Genomic DNA, 9,851 nt, shown 5'->3' on the forward strand with positions numbered 1-9,851 from the left:
GGCTACATTCGAGTCCCTGTTGTGTATATTCTCCCGCACTGGCATCCCGAACATGATAGCCTCAGACAAGACAATGGAACTAATCTTAATGCTAGATTGACTATAGAGTTTGAGAAGCGCATAGGATGTTGTCCTCGGTTCTCAACGCCGATGTACTCCCAGTCTAATGGTTTAGTTGAACGCTTTAATTCGACATTGAAGAAAATGCTCCATCATGTGATAAGGGAGGAAGGCAGGGGTTGGCATCTGCAAATTCCATATGTGTTGTGGGCGTACAGAGAGGTACCCAACACCACCACGGGGATTTCACCATTTCGACTGATGTACGGGCGACAATCTCAGGGTCCACTATCAATATTGAAGACGTCCTGGACAGGCAAACAGGGCGCATTGCAGTTAGATTCCACCCCAATACATGCGTATTTGCATAATTTAAGAGAACGGTTGGAAAAGGCTACAGAGCAGGCCAAGTTGACGGCCCTGATCGAGCAAGAAAGGACTGACCATCATTATAATCTTAGGTCATCGGTAAGAATTTTTGAGGTTAGGGGATAAGGTAGTCGTTCTGATCCCTGATTCAGCCAATAAACTGTATGCGAGGTGGCAAGGTCCGGGAAAGATTGTGTAGAAGAAGAATACACATTCACTTATCATAGAAATGCCGGATGGCTCTAGAAAACACATTCATCAGAACAAAATATGCAAATATGTGGCACAGGTAAAGGCCGTCAACGTTATATTCGAAGGGGAGGAAGAATATGGAGAAGTTGCAACTTTTCCGGAACAAGTTAAGGTCAATGAATTTTTAAGATCGGTAAACGAGCTAGTGATCCCAGATTTGACCACAAAGCAGGCTGAACGGTTAAAAAACAATCTTACGACATGAATTGTTTTTCACTCGTCCCGTTCAACCTGCAAAGGTAGGGGCACACAAGATAGAAATGATCCCAGAAGTCGAATGCCGTAGGCCTCATGGCTACAGTGTACCCGTGGCGTACCGCCAGGAAGTGGACCGGCAAGTGAGGAAGTTGTTAGACTTGGACTTAGGATTGAGCCATCGGATTCGGAAATCGCCCATTCCATAGTCTGTGTATCAAAGAAGGACGCTACTATGCGGATGTGCGTAGGTTTTCGAGCACTCATTGCCATCACCAAGGTTCCGGCGTTCCCGATGAAGGAGATCCCAGAACTAATTTTCGAAGCGGGGGTTGCTCATTGGTTGACTAACCTGGATCTCCTGAAAGGATACTGGCAGATTAGGATGGAGGAAAAGAGCAAGCCACTGACAGCATTCACCACTCACAGTGGAGTATGTCAATGGAAAACCATGCCGTTTGGTCTGTCAGGGGCATTGAGGACATTCCAGAGAGAGATGACCTTCTTTAGTGACGTCACGAGCTTCGCGCGAAGGCCTTCTGCTATAGATGGTGTTGGCTTATTCGACCAGAACTTAAGAGTTCAAAGTCGTTTCTGAACGGCTAAAAAAATCGTGCAAAAGACAACTTTTCGGTTAATGAAAAAATGTTTTTGTGTCCATGTAGCTCAATTATTAAATAGTGATAAAATAATTGAGAATTTTAATTGTTCGGCAGTTCGCTAGATTGTTTTGAGAATACAAAATTACAAGCAAAAATGTTTTAGGGAATCAAATGCTGTAAATCCAAAAAGTAATTTCACAACTAAGCCATTTCATTCGCTAATATAGTATTAGAAAAAATTGCCTAAAATACAATTGTAATGCAGGTAAAGCAAGAATTTCCTACCTCACAGAGGAAAAAAAACTGAATTCGCTTATAACGAGAAGTCTATTATAACAATGATTTTCGCCGTGATCATGAGTTCTCGTTATAACGGAGTTTTTATTTATCTCGTTTTTATTTTGATCATAGAAAATCAAGTGAAGTACATTAGCGCTCGGATTTTTATGACCTAAAGATGAAACGTCAGTGCTAATAGGTTAAAAAACTAGAATTTCCAGTTTTTTAATCGATCAGCATTTCATTTTTGGGTCACAAAAATGCGATCCCTAGTGATCAGGATTTACTTGTCGTCATCCTTTGTATAAAAATATTCATTTATTTCTGAACTTTCTTTTGAGACTAATATAACTTGAATGTTATTATAACTTGAGACTAATATAACTTGAATGTTATTATAACTTGAATGTTATTATAACTTGAATGTTATTATAACTTGAATGTTATTATAACTTGAGACTAATATAACTTGAATGTTATTATAACTTGAGACTAATATAACTTGAATGTTATTATAACTTGAATGTTATTATAACTTGAGACTAATATAACTTGAATGTTATTATAACTTGAATGTTATTATAACTTGAGACTAATATAACTTGAATGTTATTATAACTTGAATGTTATTATAACTTGAGACTAATATAACTTGAATGTTATTATAACTTGAATGTTATTATAACTTGAATGTTATTATAACTTGAATGTTATTATAACTTTGAGAAGATATCACATTGATAGATCGAGTCTTGAAATGCACATACCCCTTGTCGTCAGAAGTCTTACGGATCTGAGAAAAACACTGCTGTACAAAAACTGATGTGCACGATATGATTTGATTGATTTTTTTTCTTTTAATAGAATAGAAGCTAAATTATACTACATCTCCCAGAAGAAAAAACAAAGTATGGCAAAACCCTCTCTTTTTATACTACATCTCCCAGAAGAAAAAACAAAGTATGGCAAAACCCTCTCTTTTGAGGACACCGAAGGGACAAAAAAAATTTCCGTAAAAAGAGGAGGCTGCTGTTGAAGAATTTTTAAAAAAAACATAATTATATATATTAATCATTACGTGATTCTTCCACTTTTCCAGGGCTTAGTTCATCCTCGATTGGAGTTCGATCGCGTTATGTTTCGGAGACCATACTCACAGATGAACATTGACTTGGTCGGGGGGGGGGGTGCAGTGAAGATCCACGCGTGCTCTTGATAGCATACAAGGCTTGAGCTGTGAAGAAAGATTTGATTTCTTGAATATGTTTACATTGGAGGAACGCAAGTGTCAGGGGATATGATCGAAATGTTTCTAAGATTTTCAACGGTATGGAGAAAAGGGACCATGAGTTATTATTACAGCGTTAATCAACTGCTTCAACAAGGGGGACACCAGTATCGTTTAGTAAGGGATAATTACAGGTTGTGGTTTCGCAGGGAGTTTTTCTACAATAGAGTTGTGAATAAATAGAATACCTTACCTCCGGGGGTTGTGAATTCTAACACGATTGACGCGTTCAAAAATAAATACGTTAAACATATTGGGATAAATTGAGAAGCTATCTATACTTGGATGAGACACACAACCATAATTTTTTTTTGGGGGGTGTGTGTAACATATTTACATATTATTATAATTATTGGCATTTTTATTGCTCTTATTGGGTTTCTGTATTCTTGATATAGTTTAGAGATATATAAGCTTGTATATTCGACATCCATATTTTTTACGGGCATATTTTTTTAGCCACCTCGTTGGGCATTTTGTCTGTTGTGGCCTTAATATTTCTATTATTTGGACGTGCAAGAAAAGATGATTTTTATTATATTTTTATTGTATTTCGTGCTTAATAACTTTCTTCATGATTTCCACAGATCCAAACTTCGAATTGAGCTTTTGTTTTAGGATCTTATCGATGAATTAAAGTCAATCGTCCGTTAATCATTTTTTTTCATGAAATGACAAGAAAGAATGAGCATGCTTGATCGTTTTCCAAGAGAGCAATAAATTCCTTCAAAAATTCCATTCATGCTAAGGCCGGGGATACCTTCGTGTTGCAAAGTAGCATGTGTATCTCGGGCCTAATGCGAATTCCACACTAGCGCGATAATGCAGTCGTTATGCAGTATTGCGTCAGTGTGCATTCTGCCTGAAGAGCTGTGAATACAGATTTCTATAGAATTTTTCAGAATAGCAAAACGATGTTGGAAATCAAGAATAAAATTCACACAACTATGAAGTAATTCGGGTAGTTCATTAAAAATCTGCGTTCATATTTTAGCATAAATTTGCTTCCCCATACACACTACTCTCTGCAGCATATTTCACAGAAAATAGTCACATTGGAATTTAGTTTATTGAGAAAATGATTCAATTGAGTAAAAAATTAATAAAATATATTTTTATGAAGAAATATATTTGCGTTCTACTCCAATCATCATCTTTATATTCCTGCTTATAAATTATATTTAAAAAGTTCAATCTATTTTTATTTGATAATTTGATACATTTCACCTCAACTTAATTTAAGAATTTAAATTATGAGTTAACTTTTCATTTCTATTTGATAATCCTTTAAAATTATAATTTTTCTTCCGGTGCACAAATCTTTTCGTGGCATTTTGTAAATAATTTTGAATCAGGGGCGTAACTGCACAAAGGCAACTGGGGCTGTGAGTGTCTAAAATTAAATGGGAAGAGACGGATTTGTAATCGATGTAATAATGCCGTATCTAATATCTGTGCCACAAGTCTCATGACTAGTAGCATAGATGCATTTAAAATAAAATATGTATAATATGTCTGTGTATATACAAGTATAGTGGAGCCCTTTTATACGATGTTAACAGCCCGGGTCAAAAGTCCCATGTGAAAGTCGCATAACTAAAACTGATTTGAAAATGGCTCACCCCCCCCCCCTCCCCACCCCCAATAGATCTCAAACGAAATATATTAAAATAATTCAATGGTTTCAATTGCATTTCAAATTTTGTTTCATAATAACCCTACTGGAGCAAAAATTACCAATAAAATTTAATTTTTTAAATCATATCAGTGGAATTACGTGAAGGATTATAATTGACATAACATTACACTGTTGCTTAAATCTCGAGGACTCTTATGCTATTTATTTCAAAATTAAAAAAAAACAACGTAGTTTGAAACATTTTTTAAAAGGTGCAATTGTTATATTTGTTTTGTTGATTGGATTTCTATTGTGTATCTAAGCAAAGCAGATTGTGTGCATCGAGTTCAGTAGTTAAAAAATTTCTTAGGGACAGAGTCGATACTCTTTACATGTTTTCTATCAGCAGACCTGCACCGTCCGGATAATTTCAATACAATTTTTATCCTCCAGAAATAATGCTTTGGACATTAGAAAAAAATTCTGAAGGGACATGTGGTCGCATTTCAAACAACTTAGATCTGTTTCTTTGAGGCTCGTCGTGTCTTCTGAATACTCAAGAATAAATTGCCACGCAAGTGTCCACTCTAAAATAGTGATAACCGGCTCAATGATAATTTTTGTTATCAATTGTGCTTATGTCGTAAGGCAATCGTGTCATTGTTGCATGTTGGCAAAATCACGCAATAGACGATTATCTTCATCAGGATGACAATGCATCTTACCACAGAAGTACAACTGCTATAAAATGGCACGAAGACTTGAAACCCTTATTGTGTCCTACTCGGGGGTACTGGTCTCAAACAAATCGAGCAGATGTGGGACGAATTTGAACGGAGATTGACGTCCAGACCAACCTTTCGTGTTCAGAAGCTCAAACATTTCTTCATTACTTCTGCAAAGCAGCGATGCGATTTATTGTATGTAGCATATTGTATGTATTGTAGCACCATACAGGGCCGCAACTAGATGCTTGGTCACCCGGAGCAAGTGTGCATTTTGGCGCCCCCTTGAAATGTTGAAGGAGAGGTTTGGGAATAAAATTTGCGTCCTCTGGTCTAGCGCCCGGGGCACGAGAACCGCCTGCTCCCTCCTAGTTGCGGCCCTGGCACCATATGAGCAACAAACCGCTCAAAAGCCACTGCCAGCAATAAAAGTCCAAGGAGAAAACTAAACACCGCTGATATGAGCCTATACAGGGTGATTCAAAACTCAACGTACAAACGTTTAGGGGAGGTAGAAAACACAAAAACAAAACAAAATCACATAGGAATGTATCACTTTTTTTTCATAACTGTGGATGGCAAGAACTTTGAGCACTTGTTGTGAAACATCTATATAAAACTTTAATAGTGTTATCCCGGCCTTAGTGATGCTATTTTTATGACTGAAGGCCGGATTATATGCAAATGCACACGTGCATTTGCATATTTTGGCCCTTTTTAATATGAATGCATATGAATGCACAAAATTGAAATACTTGCTGAATAAGAGCATATTTTTGAAGTTATACGAAAGCTCAACCACATGAACAATGATCGGTAGTAAAGTGTTTGTATCCTCCCTGAATTAAAAACAAACAAAATTTAGAGAGAGAGAGAAAGATGAGTTTAGTGAATTACTAAAAATGTAGAGAGCCTTTTCTGGTAGGCTTAACTCAAGCCGGGGAACCTAAAGGTCGGGTATAGAACTATCTTACTTCATACTCATTGGATAGAGCAAATTAAAATTTTACAGCCCTTTATTTTTGTTTTACTTAATTTAAGACGAAACAATCACTGCATAAGGAAACTGACAATAACTTGTATGAAACATTAATACTAGAGTGACCATCTCACCCTTATATCCCAGAAAATCTTGCATTTTAGCGAATTTTAGCACTAAAGATATCGAAATTAAAGTATTATATTTTTCAGGAATCATTTAATGAACACGGAACATTTTCGGTATTTTCAGTAATAAGTGTGGCCAACTCAGCAACTTTTTGCCAAAATGGGCAATAGCTAGTCTTTATTTGGTTTTATTCGCTTGCAAGTATTTTTTTTTTAGTCAAATGTTGAATCTCGGTTGAAAAATATGGCACTTTTAATGATATTTCAATTAATTCTGCATTAATGAAACAGAAATATACATTTTAAGATCATGTTTACTTTTTTGTTGGGTATATTTTTAATTAAGAAATCACCAACTAATAAGGCAAATATACGGAAAATACAAAATTCCTAATGAATTGCGAGACACAGTGGGTGTCGCCTTCAGAGGAAAAATATATAACCACTAATCACGCTGACGGATCCCACTTGGGTTAAATACCAAATCTTAACTCTCGGTTGCTCAGCAAAAAAAACACGTTTGTTCACTTTAAACCACGGCTGACCGCGGCATTTAAAGTAAACAGACGTACTCGTTTTCCCCGCTGAGCAACCGAGAATTGAGATTTGGTATTAAACCGAAGGGGGGATCCTTGGTCAGCGTGATTAGTGATTATATATTCTTCCTCGGAAGACAACACCCACTGTGTTGAGATGAATTAGGAATTTTTTGCATTTTTTTTCCATACATTTACGTTATTCGTTGGTGACTTCTTAGTATTTATTTTTGATTTATATTTTATTATTTTATTTTTGATTTATATTTTATTATTTTATTTTTGATTTATATTTTATTATTTTATTTTTGATTTATATTTTATTATTTTATTTTTGATTTATATTTTATTATTTTATTTTTGATTTATATTTTATTATTTTATTTTTGATTTATATTTTATTATTTTATTTTTGATTTATATTTTATTATTTTATTTTTGATTTATATTTTATTATTTTATTTTTGATTTATATTTTATTATTTTATTTTTGATTTATATTTTATTATTTTATTTTTGATTTATATTTTATTATTTTATTTTTGATTTATATTTTATTATTTTATTTTTGATTTATATTTTATTATTTTATTTTTGATTTATATTTTATTATTTTATTTTTGATTTATATAAACGATCTTCCTAATTCCATCAATTGCCATATCATACTCTTTGCAGATGATTGCGTCATCTACCAAACAGTGCACAACGAATCCCTCCAAAATAACCTCAACATTGTATCGGAACGATGTTATAGTCATGGTAATTACCCCTTAATTCTTCAAAAACAGTTTTTATGAAAATTACTCGCAAAAGACTTCCCTCCATTCTTCTTACACTATCAATAACTCCTTAACCACCGAAGTTTCTAATTATTAATATCTGAGTGTAATTATTTCTGCCGACCTCCGTTGGAATTTCCATGTTGATTACGTCTTTCATAAGTGTCTCCAAAAACTCTTTTTTTCTTCGTCGAAACTTCAAAAACTCCACCCGTTACATCAGACATCTTTACTTCCAAACTTACATCCTTCCTATACCGTCATATGCCTGTGAAAACTGGGACCCCCATATTCTCTCAAACATAGACAAATTAGAATCTATTCAAAATAAATCCGCCCGCTTCATTCTTAATTGTTGGTCATCCTCTGCCTCCGTCACTGAACTCAAGCGCCAACTCAATATGCAACCGGTTTTTACCCGTAGATTTATCTCTCGATTAACTTTCCTTTTCAAAATCCTTCATGGTCATTTTCATATCGACACTTCGAATTTTCTAACTCCAGCTTCATACTTTTCAAAAAGAATGAACCATTTACAAAAATTTAAACCTATCTTTGCATCCACAGATTGTTTCAAATTTAGTTTCTTTCCTCGAACAATAACCGACTGGAACAACCTCCCGTCAAACATTATTGATTGTACAACAGTTTCTGTTTTCCTTCGCAACATCAATCGTCTCTGTCAAACTTCACCGCATTCCCTTGTATAGGCCTCGGCCAAGCACTATTGTATAAATAAATAAATAATACTCTTGGGCAAAGAGTTTATATATATATTCTTCCATATATTTTTGACTCATAAATTCTCAATTTTAATACATATTGTGGGATGTTCAGTGACTTTTGGGGGCTTTTTAGTGTATATTTTGGGATATTTCTTGCAGAGTTTGTGATGTTTTGTGCATATTTTAGTGCCTAGAATCCAGGCTTTATTTATGACACAAGAAATTATTCCGATTTACTGCATGCGTCTTAAATGTAATAATATAATTAAATTAATAAATTCTCTATGCTTTGATATATTGTCTTTTTTCTAATAAAACAATCATAATGTCGAATCGAAATTTTATACAGTTGAGGAACCAACGTTTTTTTTTGGAAAACTCCCGTGTATGGAAGCATATTTGGCTCTCTATCATGCACATTAGAACTTAGTCAAGTCTATGAACGTATCCTATAATAAATTATGTACCTCGTATGTTATATAATTACAAAAATAATTTTTCCAGCAAAATTTCACTTTTTGCTTACTTGTCAATGCGTATGATTCCTCCGTCGGTGCTCTGTTTGACCACCTCTGCAATTGTTCATTATACAAAGACATATCATAGGTCGATGATGCTAGATTATTTGCAGCGTACGACACAGATTCCGTTACATTCTCAATATTCGGAGTTGCCGCTGGAGCTGAAGTTCGAAATATGCTGCAAGCAGATTTTGATCCGTGTAAATCCAATATATCACGCACCGAAAAACTGCTTGGTTTGGATATGCTGGTAGTACACACAGACATTGTAAGTTTCCTTTGCTATTCTAGGCCATGCGATATACAAGTTCCCACGGTTTTAAAAACAACCAACAATGAAGCTCCAAAAAATCAAATAAGCTAAAATGGTGTCAGCTTTTCGGTCTTTCGGAAAATCTTCCGTTTTCGATAGACTTGACAAATCTGGGCGTGGTTTCGATGTACTGCGGTGCCAATCAAAAGATATGAATTGAGAATCCTATTTCCATTGGGCGTAAGAGTGGGTGGGTAACTTTTATAGGTGGAGTTATAACAGTGGGAAGGTGTCTCAAGAATTGTGACCCATTATACACGTTCGCGCAGGTGTGTATGTATATGTATACATCTGACAAAAAAAGGAAGAAAGAAACGGTTTAGAATGAAACTTTGGAAGCGTCATATTTGTGAGCGAATGAATAGTTGCACGTTCTTACTTCTTTTCGCAACGAAAACAAAATCGATCAGAATTTTCACTTTTGCCATGATTTTTCTCCCAACTTTATACGTTTATATTCTATTGTGGGTCGAATAAAA

At 34.9% G+C, this 9,851-nt stretch overlaps 1 protein-coding gene across 1 annotated transcript in view; it reads right to left on the bottom strand.

The window, feature by feature from the left end:
- Nucleotides 1-9,387, bottom strand: part of LOC149080321 (uncharacterized) — a 311,347-nt gene extending 301,960 nt beyond the window's left edge. The window contains exon 1 of the mRNA XM_089238630.1: nt 9,065-9,387. The gene's annotated coding sequence lies outside the window, so the exon portion shown is untranslated. The remainder of the gene's footprint in view (nt 1-9,064) is intronic.
- Nucleotides 9,388-9,851: the final 464 nt, after the last annotated feature.

The sequence above is a fragment of the Pholcus phalangioides genome, unplaced genomic scaffold (genome assembly GCF_987345545.1).
Source record: "Pholcus phalangioides strain wild (caught in Gottingen) unplaced genomic scaffold, Ppha-v1.0 ptg000011l_1, whole genome shotgun sequence".
Classification (NCBI taxonomy): Eukaryota; Metazoa; Arthropoda; class Arachnida; order Araneae; family Pholcidae; genus Pholcus; species Pholcus phalangioides.